The sequence below is a fragment of the Pseudorca crassidens genome, chromosome 17 (genome assembly GCF_039906515.1).
Source record: "Pseudorca crassidens isolate mPseCra1 chromosome 17, mPseCra1.hap1, whole genome shotgun sequence".
In the NCBI taxonomy this organism is placed as follows: Eukaryota; Metazoa; Chordata; class Mammalia; order Artiodactyla; family Delphinidae; genus Pseudorca; species Pseudorca crassidens.
Genome location: NC_090312.1, coordinates 22,367,756 through 22,387,001, shown reverse-complemented (window position 1 = coordinate 22,387,001; position 19,246 = coordinate 22,367,756). Strand labels below are relative to the sequence as shown.

The window sequence follows — 19,246 nt, the reverse complement described above, 5'->3', positions numbered from 1 at the left end:
TTTTTTCATTAGAATAGTTATATTTTAATCACCATGTACAGAATGAAACAGTTGGATGACTTTTACATGTCAAATTAATGACTATAACGTATATTATTAACTCAAAGCTGTATTACTAGAAAAATGGGTGCAGACACTATAATAATGTATTCTGAAAAGCAATATAGTCCAATAATGAGTAGCAAATATGTAAAACAGGAGAAAATTTTATAGTTAACATAATATTCAAGCTATTTCTATTACAATAAAAATGCATGACTGTGTTGAGTAAACATATTTGCTTAACTCAAAATCTAACCATTTCATTTTCAAAACTCTTAATCAGGTTTTAGCAAAAGTAAAGTTAAATGTCTGTCATTTCCTTGGTTATAGCACTACAGTTTTACAAAGCAAACAAAATTCAGAATCATAAAGTATAGAAGAACCTTCCCCAGATGGACACGGTCTTTCCAACATTTGTTACTAGGTAAAGAAAGTATAAATCTGCTTATTCCAAGGAAGGTTATATTTCTTATGATAAAAGATGGCAGCCAACTCATCAACTACTCAAGAATTATGTGTTTTTTGAAGTTTTCTTTTCATATACAATATGAAGGCTTCAAGAAGAAGCAGTATAGGGCTTCCCTGGTGGCGCAGTGGTTGGGAGTCCGCCTGCCGATGCAGGGGACGCGGGTTCGTGCCCTGGTCCGGGAAGATCCCACGTGCTGCGGAGCGGCTGGGCCCGTGGGCCATGGTCGCTGGGCCTGTGCGTCCGGAGCCTGTGCTCCGCGATGGGAGAGGCCACAGCAGTGAGAGGCCCGTGTATCGCAAAAAAAAAAAAAAAAAAAAGAAGAAGCAGTATAAAATTAACATGGTAATCTTGAATCAATTACCCTTTATCTTAATTTTTTCGCTTCTAGCATATAAGATATCCCCCTTCCTAGCCAGTTTAACAGATTCCTATCAACCACATAAAACTGGGATAGAACCATTGCTATTGTTTCTTTCTGCTTTAAAATTTCATAACTCTTTTAAAGTAAAATCACTGATTTGGCTAGTAAAATTTAATCAAATGTAACTTATGAATGAAAAATTCAAATATCACCAGTAAAACAGGAGCCAGAACTAAATTTAATTATTTATTTTAAAGGGATAGGAAAGAGGAGATGGGGAGCAATTACCAAGCAACTGACAGTACAAACACGATTTTATAGGATGAGTTTTTTAAAACTGGTACTTCTAAAACATCTGTCAATGTACAATTTAGCTATAATATAAGCAGAAGGCAGATTCTACCAACTGGCAGTAGTAGAAAAGAAGAAAAGACCCGGAGTCTAGTGATCTAGGTTCTCATGTCGGCTCTGAGATTTCTGCCGTGGGGCATCTCGCTGTCCTTCTCTGATGCTCAGTTTTCCCATCTCCAAAAAGATCTGAGAGCTCATCCCAGTCAAAATGCTACGATTCCACACTGTTCACTGGATATGCTAATTACAAGTAATGATTCTTCTATAAACTAAAGCAGGTAGCATGCATTAATAATTAAAATAAAAGTGCTTTCCTATGAAAAATATTCTGTAATCTTACTGTCAAACAGCCTGAATACAACAGATTTTATAATAGCATTTTCAGGATGCATGAAGTAGAAAACTTTACAATCAGTAGCAAACCTCCAGATTCCTTCTTCATCCAGAGTCTTACCTATCTTACAGCCCCTTGGTAACGATAAGGAGGAAAATGAAGTGTTTCTCTCAGCTAGAGAAGAGACTAAAGACTATAAGCCTATGAATGAAGCCTGTCGCCCTCGGAGATACCATTGTAATAAATGCCAATGTATTTATTTCTGGGGATTGAGGGATGAAGAAATAAACCTCTATATTACGGGTGAGGCTGGAGGTGGGGGGAGCACTTCTATTTTCCTCTTCTACAGCTTAGAAAATCATGACATACAAGATTTTACGAGGCTTTAATAAAAATTTATTTTTAAGGTCATAAGAGTTTTCATAGGATGAAAATACAAATCTAAGGGTTAAGACCAATGACAGGTGAGTTAATAAAATTGCTTTTGAAAATCTACAATGAACTGGAATTTCACTATTACACACACAAAAAAATATGTGAAATTTCAGGTCATTCTTCATCTAGGTTTAGACCTACCACCCCAATTTTTTAAATTAAAAAACACAACTTTTTTTTTTTTTTAAATGCATGTCCTCTTGGAGGTATCAGAGAAAGAAAGGATCTAACTAAAAAGACTACAAGTGATCCTTGAAAAGGTGAGGGTAAGGGTGCTAGAGCTCCAAAGTGAAGCTGGGGTGCACTGAGGCCCAGTCCTCGCTGGAACTATACATATGAGGCTCCATTAAATGCACAGTTTAAAGAGGTTACTTCAATTTAATTAAAAAAAATTTTTTTAAGGAAGTCATATTTGTTCTATTATATGCAATCAAGAGACAACTCAGAAACAGCCATGTGAATTTTTACCTCTGCAGTGTTTTAGGTCTATGTCCTTGTTCTAATGTTAACACAGACATGTGACCCTTGTCTCCTTTCACAGTTTTTCCTCCTCCTCCAACCCAAGTTCTCAAAAAGTACAAAATAAAACCCTAAAAAGCTTCCCGGTAAACCTACGTGGGGATAAGAAATGCACAGCAGGCTGTCCCACTAAACTGTCTCAAAACTGTGCTCCCAACACGCCCATCAATCAACTGAACTGAGCTGCCACACCGGCTGACACCCATTTACCCTCTGACACGGAAAAAAAAGTCGTGATACAGTGACATGCCAGTAAACTTTACACAGGAAATAAGGAACGATCATTCCAGATTCTAATCTCCCAGGCAAATACCACTGCTTTAGTGGCTCTGCTAGTCTAGTCCCTCTCAGGAGTTATGCTGGAGGTGGAGGGGAGGGATACTGGGGGTGGGCAGGTGAGACACAAACAAGAGACCCAGTTTAGCTAGGACACCGGGTAAACAGAAAGGGGAAGGGCTCATGCTAACTGGAAAGGACTGTGAGGACGGACGTGTGTCCCAGCCCGCAGGCTCTGGGGAGTAGGGGCTGGTGCTATTTCCTTCTCATTCCCAGCCATCCTCACGTACCCTCTCCCTGCCACCACCCGCCGCTGGAGTTGTAAAAGAAGGGTAGAAAAGATGTGGCTAGACAGATAAGGTTCACTCCTATCTCTCAGAAGGAAGAGAATTACAGCAACAGAAACAAAAGAGAAAGGAGAAGGAAAAGAAAACCAAAGTTCCTTGATATTAAAGTGCCACACCTCCCTATAGTTGAGTTAATGCAGATCAATGAAATAAGAGACAAGCATTTACTGGCAACTCTGACGAGTTGGCTCAGGGTTAGAGACACTTTCATTTTTGTTCTAAAGTTCTCGTATTTAACAGAAGCCCAAGTGGCAATTTCAACCAACGATATTAACTTCTGAGTTAATGGCTAAATATTTCTGGAGAACTTTCCAAAGATGAAGAGCAAGGGAAAACTTTTGGGGAGAGGGGGATTACTTTAAAATATGATAATATTCAATAGAAAGGCTCAGAATTGTGTAGTGAGAAGTTTAGGAAAGAACATTTTAAACGTTGTTAGTTTAAAAAGCAAACCCCCTGCCGACTGACTGAGGAGAAACAGTGAACAGCAAATGAATTTCAAAGACAAATTGGTAGTTACTACCAAGCCAACTCAAATTACTAATACAAAAGCTACACTTAGATGCAATTGAGGTGGTGCTACAAAATTTGGAAGGATTATAAAAATGAGGTGAAGTTTTATAAATCTCTTCAACCTCTACAATTACCTTCATTGCTTAAGCCGCTCCCAAGCAAAGGAGAGCCTGGTTTACAACACTGAGGAACTGCCCGCAATCTGGCACCAGTGTATGCACATTCACTTTTTCCAGATACCCTCCTTTGCGAAACAGTCAATTTTAAACTGCCTAGAGCTAAACAGTCTTAACTGAGGCAGGCTGCCCAATAACTATTGCTTTCAAAAATCTACCACATTTGTTGGGCTTTCTCCCGTTTTATCTCCAAATATGAAAACACTGAAAATACTATGCTGCCTTATATTTAAATGCTGTATCTGGACTCACACGCTGGCAAACAATCGAACAAGAGTTTGAGATATGAGTTCTCCTTAAGATCACCGGGAAGGACACTGAATTCGAAGCTTTTCAGTTCAGCACAATAATTAATCAGCATTCTTTTCACCTCCAATTCCTCACCTTCATTTTAAAAACCATCTTTATTTTATTATTTTAAGTGAGTCCTCATGAAATGCAATTTATTGCCAAAAAACAGGAACAAAGAATTACCACAGTTGGCCAGGCTGGGATGAGCTGAAAGTAGAAAACTGAAGCTGAAGCATACTTTAAAACTATCTGTCTGGCAGATTGCACGCGCACGCGCGCACGCGGTGGGGGGGGGGGGGGGGGGGGCTGTTAGAGATGTCTTATTGGGGAACAATTAAAGGACCAAGTAATAAACTAATTTAAATTTTAAAAATTAAAAACAATTCAATGGATCTATTGTCTTATTTGACTACTTTGATATTGTATCAAACAAATCCAAATCATTTAAAAATATATTATAATAAAATCTTATTAAAAATATACATAGATATAGTCTGGAGGAAAAGGACAAGACTAAGCACCAGGAAAGAAACCAGCACTTAGTGAGCACTTATATGTCACACTGCCTGCTATGTGGTCTGCATATGTTATCTGACTTTATTCCTCACAATAACTCTAATGAGCTAATCACCGAAATCCTTTTAGAAAAGCTGTTTACCACAGCTTGTAAAGTGGCAGGACTCAATTGGACTTTAGACTTTCTGACTCCAAAGCCCAGGCAACCATCCGTTTACAGAATCTCATCTCTTCTTTATTAGTAAAGTGTAGAGTGAATTATTTCTGAATCAATAAAGCATAACAGAGATAGAGCAGAAATACACAATTTCTAGGTTTTCAGAAACCACAGCTTGTGCATGTTTGATCACTAAATTAACTAGTAATTTAGCACTACCAGTAAGATTTTAAGTGATAAAACCACCTTCAAAGATTTTTAAATGTCAAAGTTGAAACTATCACAAACATGTAATCAAACTCCTAAAACACTGCATTCTATGTTACTATTTGAAACTAAGCACTGGACCAGATCAAAGATGACCTGCACAAACAGATCAAGAAAAGGAACAAAGAGAGACCAGATGTACTTGTACATGCTCTTTGAAACAAAGAAACAAACTAAGCTCAACCAAGAGATGCAAAGGGCTTTAAAAGCAAACAAACAAACAAAACCCCACAATTCTGAAACAAATTAATGATAACAACAAACATGACAGGAAACTGGAATACATCAAAATATATCTGTTCTAGCATTAGGGCTAACCTAAGGAGGGCTTTTAAGAAACTTATCACAACCCTCCTTCCCAGCAGCACCATGAGACACGGTGAGCGCGGACAGGCTATCAACTGTGAAGGCTCTGCCACATTATTTAATAAGACAAACTATTCTGTGCTTTCCTCTTCATATCATATTTTCTGCCAAGCCACACATACGTTTCAGGCAATGCTCAAAGCTAGGAGCAGATGTAGATTTAAGCAAACAGAATGTGCATTTGAAAAAAGAATTAAATAAGAGTCTACTTCGGGTAGAGAGAACTATAGAGTACATATTTCTTAAAACTTTCATATTCTCTTCACTCAGTCTGCATTACGTATTCATCCTTTTTTTGATCCCCCAATTAATACACCTGTTATTAAGGCCACGCTGGGACTGTTTAAGAACTATGGTAAGAGTTCAATTTCTCACAATATAGAGAAATATACAGTCCAATAGAAATTCTACTCTACCTAGATATTAACCTGTTCTATTTAAAAAGAAATAACAAAAAATACTGCCTTTCTTAATCTTACCGGAAATATTTTTTAAAGTGTTCATTTGTCCTGGGTGGTTTAATTTCTTCTTTAAAGTGTTTATGAATTCTGACAAGTAATTTCTTCTGTATGCTAAGCTGGGAATAAGAGAAGAGGATGTGTGTGCTACTGTATCTTTTAAAACTAGTAAGAGCTTTGAAAATTATTGGAAATCAGGGTTTTTTAGAGGTTTTAATGTATCCCAAGAAGTCTCCTATGAAATAAACTGGATTCTTCACAGAAAATACTGTGTATATCCTGCAACAAATTCATATTGTATCTTCTTAATCAGATCATGAAACACAGCCAAGAAATCCTATTTCTTTGAGGTTACGAGAATTTTTAAAATATACATATACATTTATGTCCTTGGTCATGAAAACAGATGCACGTAAGTGAATGACAGAGAACAGCAACTAAGTTAATTGTATGTCATTTGAGATCCATTTACACAAACAAAGTAAATTCACTTTGATGGGAGCAAGGGGTTATAGACCCCCTTTCCTTACCTATCACCATGAAGAATTCTCACTTAAAGAATAACCTACTGACTACTGCTACCACTTGCTACAATTAGGAGCACAGTATGTTAGAAGACCAAATGAGAATCTTTGGGTTTAGAAAAATATACATTTCATGCTCTTTCATGAGGACAGGTAACGCCCCTGTCATATTTACAGCTATATATCAAGTACTTGTTTAATGCTGGCACAAAGTTAGGTACTATAAGAAATATTTCAGAAACCTAATTGTTGTTAATGTACTAGAGGATGGTCACAATTATTAGGAAATTATAGATCGATAAATCAATCCATCTCCATCTTACCATGTTCACAAAGGACATGAAGTAGCTTGCATTAAAAAGCATAACCAGTAAAATCACATCTAGGGAAAGTATAAATTAGATTAAAGAAGGTGGAAACTGAAGGTGAGGCAGAGATCTGAACAAAGTGAAGCAAGCCATAGATATTTTGGTTAAAACACACAAATTTAGTTCTGGGCTCTGGCAATCAAATCAAAAAGGGAAACATGGTAATTTATATTATCCAAAAGGGAGAAAAACATAAGATCCCAAAGTAGGTAAGGCTTTTATCTAGTTCTTAAGCCTAAAATGAAATTTTCATGTGGGGTCTCAAAGGAAAACTATTGTACAGTTTTTTGAGAACAAAAGCATTTCTCTAATAGAACAATCACAACTTATTTACCTTTTTTATAAATCTAGGTTTTTAAAGGAAAACAAGGAGAGAATGGCTCATGAGTCTTAAAACAGAAAACAGTTTGTACAAGTTACAAGCAGCAGAAGCAGCAGCAGCAGGGGAATAAAAGAAGAAAGGGCTACCAAAATGAATTAATAGTTCCATCCCGTAAGAAACTACCTATCAGATTCAGGCTGTTCAAAACATAGAATGGGATGCATCAGTAGTGAGCACTAAATACTCAAAATAGAGAACAAATGATCACTTTTTGGAAGAACTGTTTGCAGCATACAAGCAATACTGTCCATTCTGAAACCGTTTACTGAGTATCACCTGTGCTGGGAGCCTGATAAAAGTTATAGTGACATGAGCTTTAAAGGTACCCCCTCTTCAATAGGAGCTGGTGGTCAATTAACACATCTATCTCTCTGAACCTTAACTTCCCCACCTAGAATATGGTGGTTTCAACTTCCAACCATATAATGATGGTAATTTTTAAAACTTACCTCCAGTCCAGATGGCTGTTTGCTTAACGAGCATTTTTCGGCGGGAGTTCCATAGGTAATGCACTCGGTAAAAGTATACACTGACTTTATCAATCCCACCCTCCATGCCTACTAACTCTGTTTTCTCCCTCAGTGAGAGGCCCTGAGTCATCAATCTTGTCCACCTTTTCCCACACTCAGCTCATATAGTCCTCTACTTTCTTAGTAGCTCTCAAATCTGTTTTCTCCAAGGCAAAAATCATTTAGAATGTTTCTAAAAATTTGAACTGGGAAAATGCTCGTGAGATGCCAAGAGGAGGAAAAAAAGCAGAATATGTGAGTAACCTAGGTTGCTCCCTCCTCCAAAAGAGAAAAACTAGAAAGGAATATGCTAAAATGGTAATGGCAACAGTTCTCCAGGGAGTGGGATCATAGATGATTTTTGTTTTCTTATTTATTCTTACCCTTATTTTCCATGGTTTTCGGCAAAAGAAGTGTGCAATACATACAGTATTATAGGAGTACGTACACAAGTATCAACAGCATTTTCTTTTGCTGGCCAACTTATTACATTTAACATGGTCACCAAATAATCTGGATACCAGAGCTCCTAAACTGTGGGAGCAGAGAACAGAATATGGTACCAGACTATACAGAAGAATCTGAAGTAGCCAACCTGGTCTGAATACCATCTGCTACGGACTGAACTGTGACCCACCCCAAATTCTTAGGTTAAAGCTTGACCCCCAATGTGATGATATCTGGGGATAGGGTCTTTGGGAAGTAATTAGTTTTAGTCGAGGTCATGAGAGTAGGGCCCTCACAATGGAGTATGTGCCTTTATAAGTAGAGACACCTCAGAGCTTGCTTCCTCTCTCCATCCATAGGCAGTACTGAGTAATCAGGCTGTGTGAAGACACAGTGAGAAGGTAGCCACAACCCAAGGAGACAGCCTTCACTAGACATCAACCCTGCTGGCACCTTGATGTTGAACTTCCAGTCTCCAAAACTGAAAAATAAATTCCTGTTGTTTAAACCATCCAATTGTTTAAACCATCCAGTCTATGGTATTTTGTTACAGCAGCCCAAGCTGACTAAGACACCATCTTTAACACGTATTAGTTGTGTGACCTATGACAAACTGTCTCAGCCTAGGTGTCTGCCATTGTAAGATGGGAATAAAAACAGTATCGACTTCATGAAGTAGTAAAGAGGATAAAGGAAAGCCTTAGCAACAAGAGCTTGGTGCACTAAATAACCTCAAGAAGAGCTCAGTGGGCTTTCACCATCACCTATCATTCAGAAATGCTATTTATAATCTAGAGGTTATGGTGTTTATCTGAGTCAAAGGAAAGTTTATGTACAAATATGAACATGATCAAAAAACAGTCTACCGTGAAAAAGGATTACAAAAGGAAAATATACTTCTTAGACACTAGAACTATAAGCTAATTATTTTCAGTACAATAAAGAACAGAGTCAATAAAGAAAGAGACAAGCTACAGAAATTAGATTTCGAGAAAAGGTAATCTTGGGTGTTCTATTATTACTGGGTATATAACAATATAGTTGCATTGTGCTATATAAGTTTCTATCTCCTGATTGCATTTGTAACTCTCCAAATAAAGGAAATAAGCTCCCTGCCCCCTCCCCAACAGGTGACTTTAGAAACCGTACTGAGAATACGGGTGGAAATGGGAAGGAAGAGTGAGCAGCAGTGCCACCTTACACAAGGCACTGACTGAGTAAAGGTTACTGGAAATACTGCCCACCCAAGTGACGGAGCTAAACTCAGTTCAATATAGCAAACAGCTTTCTAATGTGCCACCTATCACTTAGTAGGGTGATCCACTCCTGCAGCCTCAACTGTCCAAAGATAGTGCCCTTTACCTTCAAACATCAGGACAATTTGGATTAGAAAATCAGTATTAAAGATGCTATAAGAAGAAAGCTTGAAGGACACGAGTCTTTTAAGAGTATCCTTAACTGCAACGCAAAGGGAAAGCTGGCAAGAATGGAAAGTGACAGGAGTTAAAGAAAAGAAAAGGCTAGGAAAAGCAAATAATTTCCTATGGATTATTTATATCATAGAAACAAAAGGACTTGTAACCACTCTCTCCATCCAACCCTTTCTTACCCCCATCTCTTCCCCTACACACTCAGCTTCATGCAAACTTATTTTTATGGGGTAAGGAATAAAGAGGTCTATGCTGAGAAAAAGAACAAGCAGAAACCCACACAGCCACCACAATAAATCTGAGGCTTGATCCTTGTGGCTTGTTTTTAATGAGGCCATGTTACTTTTCCTGTTACAATCTCCTTTTCCCAAAACCATACAAATATGCACTTTGTGGAGAGACGGTGTGAAGCTTTCACTCAATTCTCAAAAGGGCTAAGATCCAAAAAAGAGTAACAAGCACTGCGATGCAATAGAGAACAAGCCAAATGTGGTCTTGGCTCTCAGGGAACTTCCACTCCTCTGTGCACATGTAGGGGGAAGGTGGGAAGGAGGCAAGATGTGAAGCAGTAATCAATTCAGTTCAGGGGCAGCCAAACAGTAGCACAGACAGCACTGAGATCACCAAAGACACACCATTCAGGGAGAGTAAAAATGACAGGCCAAAGGTCCCAAGGAAACCCCAGCAGGACACCCAACAGACTGTCACTTTTACCCTTGTCCTACCAAGACCAGGAAGTCCATCATGTGGGAAGCTGGATGGAGGCTTCATCTAAACAACTCTGTGATTTAGATTAGTAATTCCCAAGAGAAAATACACTCCTTGACCGACCGGGTGATATGACCGGAGCTAGTAAGATAAGACTGTTCTAAAGGCAAGGAGTGGTGATCCCAACAGAGAGGTAACCTTTCTCCATTTGAGAAGAATACACATTTTGGGGGAAAGCTGGTCTCTAGCAAAAATGTTATGTTATAAAAATACACTTAGCACAAACTGTATCCTGCTATGTTACAAACGTACCTTGAAATACAGTTCTACAGTCACACACTAAAAACCATCTTCAAGCAACTCAGTAATCCTGTTATCTTTTGGAGTTTTTACACAGGGATCTCTAGAAGCCATTACTGAGACTTGTCTAATCAGTTGTCATTATGTAATCTGAGGTTCCTAAAGATGCTTTTCTACAGCGGACCTCTTGGATTAGAGAGGAAGATGAAATAGAGCATACAGGCGAGAAATAAAAATCATTGAAAGGCAAGAAGAGTATTACAGAAAGATGCTGGAAGGCTACAAAACAGACCAAATAATTCTCTTCCGCAATTGGCAGGCAGGATCCTGCCAGATGTTTGAAATAGAATTAACCTCTATGGGCTGCACTGACAGAAATACACTGCACAACTATAAATAAATAAATAAATATCTAGGGAAGCATAAATAACTATCTACGAAAAGGCTATCTTTGTTTTACTTTCCCTGAACTTGTTTCAGATTGTTCACCCCCCACTCAAACCGCCAAAAAAAACTGTCCCTCACTGCAGTGTCCAGATACAGAGCGAGCTGGGTATGCCGAGACTTGAAAAAAGGTGCCATTTGCAATCTTTCAAAGCATTTTCAAACCAGGTAATATCACCTTAACAACAAAAAAAACCCTTTTTTATCCCCAAAGATATATATCTCTTCCTTGCAGAATACATTTTGATGGTCAGATAAAGGCAATACAAACAGCTTACAGAGGCTTCCTCCTTATATTCTGGGGAAGAAAAATCTTGAACAGCAAATTCATACATTCATCCCTTCATACATTCACACAGCAAGTATTTATTTCAAGCTATAATGTGCTGGACTCTTAGGTGCTGTCCAGCAAGAGGGCAAAGACAGAAAAGGTTCCTGCAGCTGACATTCTAGTAGAGAGGAGCCAGCATTCCTGGGTCTACTCAAATGCTTAATGTTCCCTAAAGAAAATATCTGGATAATCACATATAGTTCTCTGGGCCTTTAAAATGAACAAACTCTCTCTGTTAATAACAACCAGGAAATCAAGCTTGGGAATCAAAGGCCTGGCTTCTTACTTTGCAAAATAATACAGCACAGAAGACTAGTTGCAGGCTGAGAAAACAGCAGACCTGAATGGCATGTTTGGCTTTGCCATTAAATACAATAAAATAAAGCAGAGGAAAAGCTCCAAATAACCAAACTGCCCTTAAAAATACAGTTTTAAAATCATCTAATTTTTAATGTATCTCAAATGAAAAAATGATTTAGATTAATGCTTATCACATGGTAACGGTGATCAAATAAACAAGTAGTAAAGTGGCAATGATTACCCCTGTGAGAAAACTGACATTTTTTAAAAGAGTTAAGGCAGGGACCAGATAAAAATCCCCCATGAATAAAACTTCATGTGTTTCTTTGCTAGGTTTTGAAATTGGAATCAACTGTCTCTATTGTGCCTTCAGGTGCTAATATTCCAGAGATAAATAGGGGACAAAGTCAGTTTCACTAAAAACTATGATCTAGAAACCCTAACAATAAGAATGGTCAAAAGAAGGAGAGAAGTATAACAAGGATCACAGTTTAAGAAGTGACTAGAGTTCTAGACTACAGAGCATAAGTGGGTTCCTCACACAGAAAACAGGCCTGAGGCTAATCCCTGAAGGAAGAGGCAGAGGTTCAAAAAACATCATTAGATTTTCCTCCCAACACAATTTTAGTTCAGACAAACAAGCACTGGAACAACCTCTCTCACACGTGAATCATCTGCAGAACATTTAATGGACCTCTGCACTCATGAAAACCACTGATTTCAAGTTTTTTAAATGTTATCCTAATTTTAATTATATAAATAAAAGTTTTAATGAAATTAAAAACGAAACAAAACTGCTGTATATCAGTGACAGAGATGATTTGCATTTACCTCCAGGGTTTAAATATACAGCCTGATGGATGACTTGAATTACAGGTTATACATCTAAGAAGGTTCTTTTCTCATTCTATTTCTACTAAATTAGCAGCTCCTTACTCAGACTTGTAGCTCTCATCAGGAAAAGCAGCCAGCATTTCGTTACTGTCAGATGATGCTACATATATGAATGAAATAGACTAGATTCTAATCCTTGACTTCATTAAACTCTGGAGCTATTCATATCCTGTTGCACTATTTAGATGTAGTTTAATATGTCTAGCAATCTCATCAATTTCTTCCTCTAATAAATTAAAATTATCAAGGCTTAGTAAAGTGGGAACACTTTCCTCATCCCAGTATCATAATCTCAATGTTAAAAACGGTGGTATTTTTACTCAAAATTAATACTATAAAACTACTCAAGATACTACATGTTTAGCTAAAACATGCCACTTTAGCAAATTATTTGAAGGAAGGAATGAAAATAGCTTTTACTGTCACTGTTATAAAGAAGGTATAAAAATGTAACCTCTACTCTCATGTCAAAGATTCATACAGGTATCTTTACACCTCATAGGCAGGTTAGAAAAGCAGGGTCAGATTTAATCTCTTCCCACACATTTTTCATTGAACATATTCTAAAGATAAGTATTGAAAGATTGAAATTTCAATTTTATTATCTTCACTATTTTCTTCCATACTAAATTAAGATTGAAAAGCATAATAGCATTATTTCATCAAGTTTAAAACTCCACTAAAGCATAAGAAAGGAAAGAGAGCTAGCAACTTTAATTATAAAACACCATGGATTAAAAAGTACATCTCAATTTCATAGATGTTCAGGTGCAAAAACAAGGAGAGGAGGGGAGGAGAATTCTAGAGCCACTGAAGCTGTTCCCTGTAAATAAAGTCGTGTGTGGGCAGGCACTGTGGCAACAATGCTTTTTTCTTGCCAGAAATACAATTGTACTCTATCAGTACTCTAACACACTTTTTCTAGTCCATATAACTCACGAAATAGTTGTTAAATAAAAACTCTTCTCTTGAATCATGGATTTTCCATAATGAACAAAAAATCACCTGGCACTTCTCCTTCATACAAGAATCACATATATGCTAAGGATGAATGCTTTTGTGCACATCAACAGTGAAGCTGAGTATCTAGTAACATGCACATTTAATAGGAAGTGCTTTTGCATGTTCTATGTGGTTGAAACTACGAAATATTAACTAACAGTAGTTTTGTAAAGGAAAGGATATAGGTACTCTGCTTTCTCTCCAAACACAGCATTTTGACATTAACTTTACAGCTGCTTTTACAAGGTTATCTGCAATAGTGCAACTTCTACTTGTGTTATTATTATTTTTTAATTTACTTATATTTATTTGTTTGTTTATTTATTTATTTTTGCGGTACGCGGGCCTCTCACTGTTGTGGCCCCTCCCGTTGCGGAGCATAGGCTCCGGACGCGCAGGCTCAGCGGCCATGGCTCACAGGCCCAGCCGCTCTGCGGCATGTGGGATCCTCCCGGACCGAGGCATGAATGTACCCCCTTCCCCTGCATCGGCAGGCAGACTCTCAACCACTGCGCCACCAGGGAAGCCCCTCTACTTGTGCTATTTAAAAAAAAAAAAAAAGTGCTACTTTGAATGATGCTCTGGTAGTTGGGACTCTGGTCCATCTTTAGCGACAAGATTCATTATTTTTGGAAATAGTTCTTTGGAAAGTATTACATTTGTCCTGGAAAAACTTTATTGATTTATAAAAATTGTCACTGGAGTTTTAAATCACACATTTTGGTGGCAGTGTGCCACCACTTGACAAAGTTTCTTAAATAACCAAAAACTTTGGGGACCAGGGGCAAATTATTCAAGAAGTCCATAAAACCTACTTTTGAGGTATGTGCCACATAAGTGATTCTTAAGTGATTCTTATTCACTTTCCTTTTATTGCTTGTATAAATCACCACATTCTTAGATTCTCATTCCCAGCATATACAGATCCACATTCCACTGAGGCCAGAGTTTTCTGCGGACATTCTGGGCCAGATAGTTCTTTGTCATGGTGGCTATCCTGTGCGTTGTAGCATACTGCACAGCACCTCTGCTTCCCACACACTGGATACCAGCAGCGCTCCCCAAAGTGATAACAGAAAGAATGTCTCCAAACACTGCCAATGTTCCCTGAGGAGCAAACCCCAACTCTCCTCAGAACACTGATGCAGGCACTGGAACCCTGTTCGATTATCACATATTATTCTGAGACACAGTGATTTTGTTACTATTTTTACGACTGAATGAACCATTCCGCCCCCCATTTTTGAGATGGAATTTCAATACAATAATAAGAATGAAAAATTCAAATTTGACAAACAAAAATATGTAAATGATGTAAAAGTGGTAACCAAAACAAACTACCATATTAACTATCATCTGAGACACACTGACCAACTCACTATCCTTTAGAGCACACAAGCTTTAAGAACAATTATTAGGAATGTAGAGAAGTCTTCTAGGAAAGTCATAATCAACCTTACACTTCAATATGTAAAATGTATATGACCACAATTGTTTCAATGCCTTTTCCTCTGAAAACACCAAAATTTGAAGGCAGAAAGTGAAGGATAAATTTTTTTAATGTTCATATTTTAAGTGTTTTAATATAAAATTCACTACTATCGAACTGTGATATAGGCCAGGGACATGAAGGACTTTCAACTGGTTTAGAAAAACTATTAACAAATACATGTGCAGTTGAGATCTGCAAGATGGGGGCCAATTATGGCGATCATGCTTTCTTATAACTTGTCTCTTGATACAATACTATTTACTAACACTAATTATAGAAAGACCGGAGGGTGGGTAGACCACAAGCCTGAATTAATACAACAGTACTAATATACATGGCAGACAAGGGAAAGGCTAGACATATATTACTCACCTTTCAGGTCTTAGCTCAGAAACCCCTTCTTTCTGGAAACTTTCCAGGTTCCCTAGTCCAGGCTAAGTGCCCTTACTTTGTGTACCGTGCTCCTGCTTTTATAACATTATTCCACTACGCTATAATCACCTTGTTGTGTTTACATTTTCACAATAAAACCACTGTGTCCTCAGCACCAAGTACACTGCCTGGTACAAGTGGTGCTTTAGTAAGTCCTTCTTAAAAGAAAAAACTCAGATGAATCCTATGATAGCTTTCCTTATGATATACAAAAGGAATAATAATAAATGTAAGTTTATCCAGAGTAATTAATATCAAGGAAAGAGAAAAAAAAATCCTGAAAGCAATCTGGAACACTGCAAACACTGGATTAGAAACCTCAATGAGCACTGCAGAAGACTGTCTATATTTAGAAAGAATGAACCGACGTTACGTAGCTAATTTACTTATGTCTTTTTCAGAAGAACATATTGTGGGAAAATGAAGATAATATTTAAGATTATGTTGTTTTTTGTTTGTTTGTTTTTGCAGTACGCGGGCCTCTCACTGCTGTGGCCTCTCCCGTTGCGGACGTGCAGGCTCAGCGGCCATGGCTCACAGGCCCAGCCGCTCCGCGGCATGTGGGATCTTCCCGGACTGGGGCACGAGCCCGTGTCCCCTGCATCAGCAGGCAGACTCTCAACCACTGCGCCACTAGGGAAGCCCTAAGATTATGTTTAAATGGAGAATTTTACTCCACTGGGCAGACTATAATTCAACATTATTTGTAATCAAATAAATTTGAACCAAAATATGTCACTTTTCACCTGAAAAACATGTAACTTTAAAAAAATATGCACAATGATGGTGAAGATGTGGTTTAATTGCAGGGTGACATATGTTCCAAGTGTGGCTGGGCTCCAGTTTATATTTGTCCAAAGCCCACATTACTTGGCATAGGTTTGGAACTAAAGTTTCCCAATTTGTGTGTTAAAGTATATGGTCACACTTAAATGATACTCTCATATACTACTGAGAGCAACAACCTTTAAGGAAAAATGCTGGGTCTAAGAAAATCTTCTACTTACTGAGCACCTGTATTTCAATCAATAAATCAGGTACTCCCTATACTTTATATGTAAGGAAGATATTACTTTTTCCATTTGTTACATGAGTAAATTGCCCATATAATAGGTAAGTGACCACCATGGCTCAAAGCTAGATGTTCCCAGCTACCAAGCCCACGTTCTTTTCAATATACCATAAAAATATTTATGTCCTTTAACTCTTGATTCCTCTGCTGGAAATCAGCAAAAAGGTTATAATTCATAACTGGAAGGAGGGGTATGTTTTTAAGTGATCATCAAAAACTGTTTATAACAAAAAATTAGAAATTGACTAATATGTCTGACAATAGGAAGAAGTTGTGATACATTTATGCCTTCAAAACTTCACATTACAGGGGTTTCCCCAGTGGCGCAGTGGTTGAGAGTCCGCCTGCCGATGCAGGGGACACGGGTTCGTGCCCCGGTCCGGGAAGATCCCACATGCCACGGAGTGGCTAGGCCCGTGAGCCATGGCCGCTGTGCCTGCGCGTCCGGAGCCTGTGCTCCGCAACGGGAGGGGCCACAACAGTGAGAGGCCCGCGTACCGCAAAAGAAAAAAAAAAAAAAAGTTCACAATACAGCTTTAACAATGGTGAAAAGCATTCAAAAACACAATAATATGCAACATAATATGAAACAGATACAAAAGGTAAAAGCACTCTAAAATTTAAAATGTTAAAGCATACTTAGAAGTAAATATACCAAATTATTAACCATCATGACGTTAAAGATAAAAGATGGATAATTTTTCCTCTTTTCCAAATTCTCTGAAATATTGTTCTATTAATTTTTTATAATTCAAAAAGCTTATTTAAAAAAAAAACTTAGCAGGGGCTAAAAGTTCAAACAGAGTACATTCTGTTCTCTAATTCATAACAAAATTCACATGCTCACAAAAATGATAGTTAAGTTTAAAGATATAGATAAGATAGGAAGAGAAAAAGCAAAAAAGAGATGCAAGAATTTGAGAAGTTCAGTAACAGAAGCATTTCAAGAGGTAAACCAGATGCTCCTATGGAACTGCAGCAGAAGGTCCAGGAGACAAATTCATAACGTCAAAGGTTATATCAGATCAAAGAGCATAAAAGTAGGGTCCATTTGCTACAGAACTGTCCGTTACACTGAAGAGATCAAGCCACACTAAGCTCTCAGCAAAACTCACAATTAAAATCAGTTGAAAGCTGTTGAGTAAGAAAGCAATGGCAAGATGAGAAGACTGCTTCCTCAAGCATTTCACTGGGAAAAGGACGCTTGGGAATCGGGTCAAAACAAAGCGGTCAAAAGCATAAGTTAAGTGAACAGTGTCTCATGTGAGGCCATAAAAAGTTACCAACAGTAATTAGCAAATACCCATGATATTTGCTTTCAGTGCCACAATGCCTCTCTCTCTAAGCATCTCTCTTCTGTTTTACTTTTCTTTAGATTAGGCAATGTTACTGTCCTTTCTCCAGGACTTCTCAAAACCAAATGAAAAACTCTTTAAAAAGATATTGCTGTCTTCAGAGGCAGCATGGTTCAAATGCCCTCACAAAACATTTTACAGGTCACATTTCAAGAGGGTAGAAGATGCATACTCTGGTGAAATTACTCACAATAGGTAAAAAGTAAAAATTATTCTAAGTGTTTGGTCTGTACCTAATAAATTTACCTTTCCTACAAAATTAAAATGGAATTTTATTGAGGACATGCAGGATGGTATGAAGCCAATTGAGCAGGAAATACTTGATTTCTTGGGGGTAAAAGTCTTAGCTTCCAACTGCCTGTTACTTCTATTCAACAACCTAATCAAGAGAATATATAAAAATGAAATGTTGTGATATGTTGTTTGCTATGGTTGTGGTACATGAACTTTTCCTGAGACCTCTGCTTAGATGATAATCATCTGATGCTGAATTATGACTACTATATTAAGTGCCTGTCCAGAGAAAATCAACTAAACTCACATGATTGTTTAAGGTCAAAACATCTCAGAATACCTACCATCCACAAACAATAACGTTTTACACATGGTGTCATAAAACAAAAATTTCAATAGACATCTGCTGTATCAGGAATAAGAACAGACAGAGCCATACCCCAGACATTAAACAGAATGCCTTTTCATTGTCACAATGCCCTATATGATGAATGTATCCCTTTAGTATGAGAGAGATCAGCTTCCTTCCTACCTAACTACTCCAATTTTGAGCTTCCCTTGGGCTGCCATAACAAAATACCAGAGAAGTTTACTTCCTCATAGTTCTGAAGGCTGGGAAGTCCAAGATCAAAGTGCTGGCTCATTCGGTTCCTGGTGAGAGCTCTCTTCTTGGCTTGCCAGCCTTCTCCCTGATGCCTTCACATAGTGAAGAAAGAAGGCGAGCAAGCTCTTGTTATCTCTTCCTAGAAGAACTCTAATCCTACCAGACCAAAGCCCCATCCTCACGGTTTCATCTAACTCTAGTTACCTCCCAAAGGCCCCATCTCTAAGTACCATCACATTGGGGGTTAGGGTTTCAACATATGGACTTTGGAGGGACACAAACATTCAGTCTATAACAACTTCTATTTAAATTTCTCAATTTGGCAATGGGGTGTATGCATAGGGATGATGACATAAGTTAAAACTGTTTATTTAAATTATAACGATTTTTGAATACAAAAGGTTGATATTAATATTCATAAAAAGGACTACAAGAAAACAATATCAAAATTGGGCAGAAGCAAAAAATAAAAAATCTGGTTATCATGAAGATGCTGTTTTGTAAATGCTCTGGTCACAGCATATTCAGTGATTTATATAA

General features: G+C 37.8%; 1 protein-coding gene across 2 annotated transcripts in view; it reads right to left on the bottom strand.

The window, feature by feature from the left end:
• The window catches only part of EIF3H (eukaryotic translation initiation factor 3 subunit H), an 87,225-nt gene that overhangs the window by 15,538 nt on the left and 52,441 nt on the right, over positions 1 to 19,246 (bottom strand). The gene's annotated exons all lie outside the window — the stretch shown is intronic.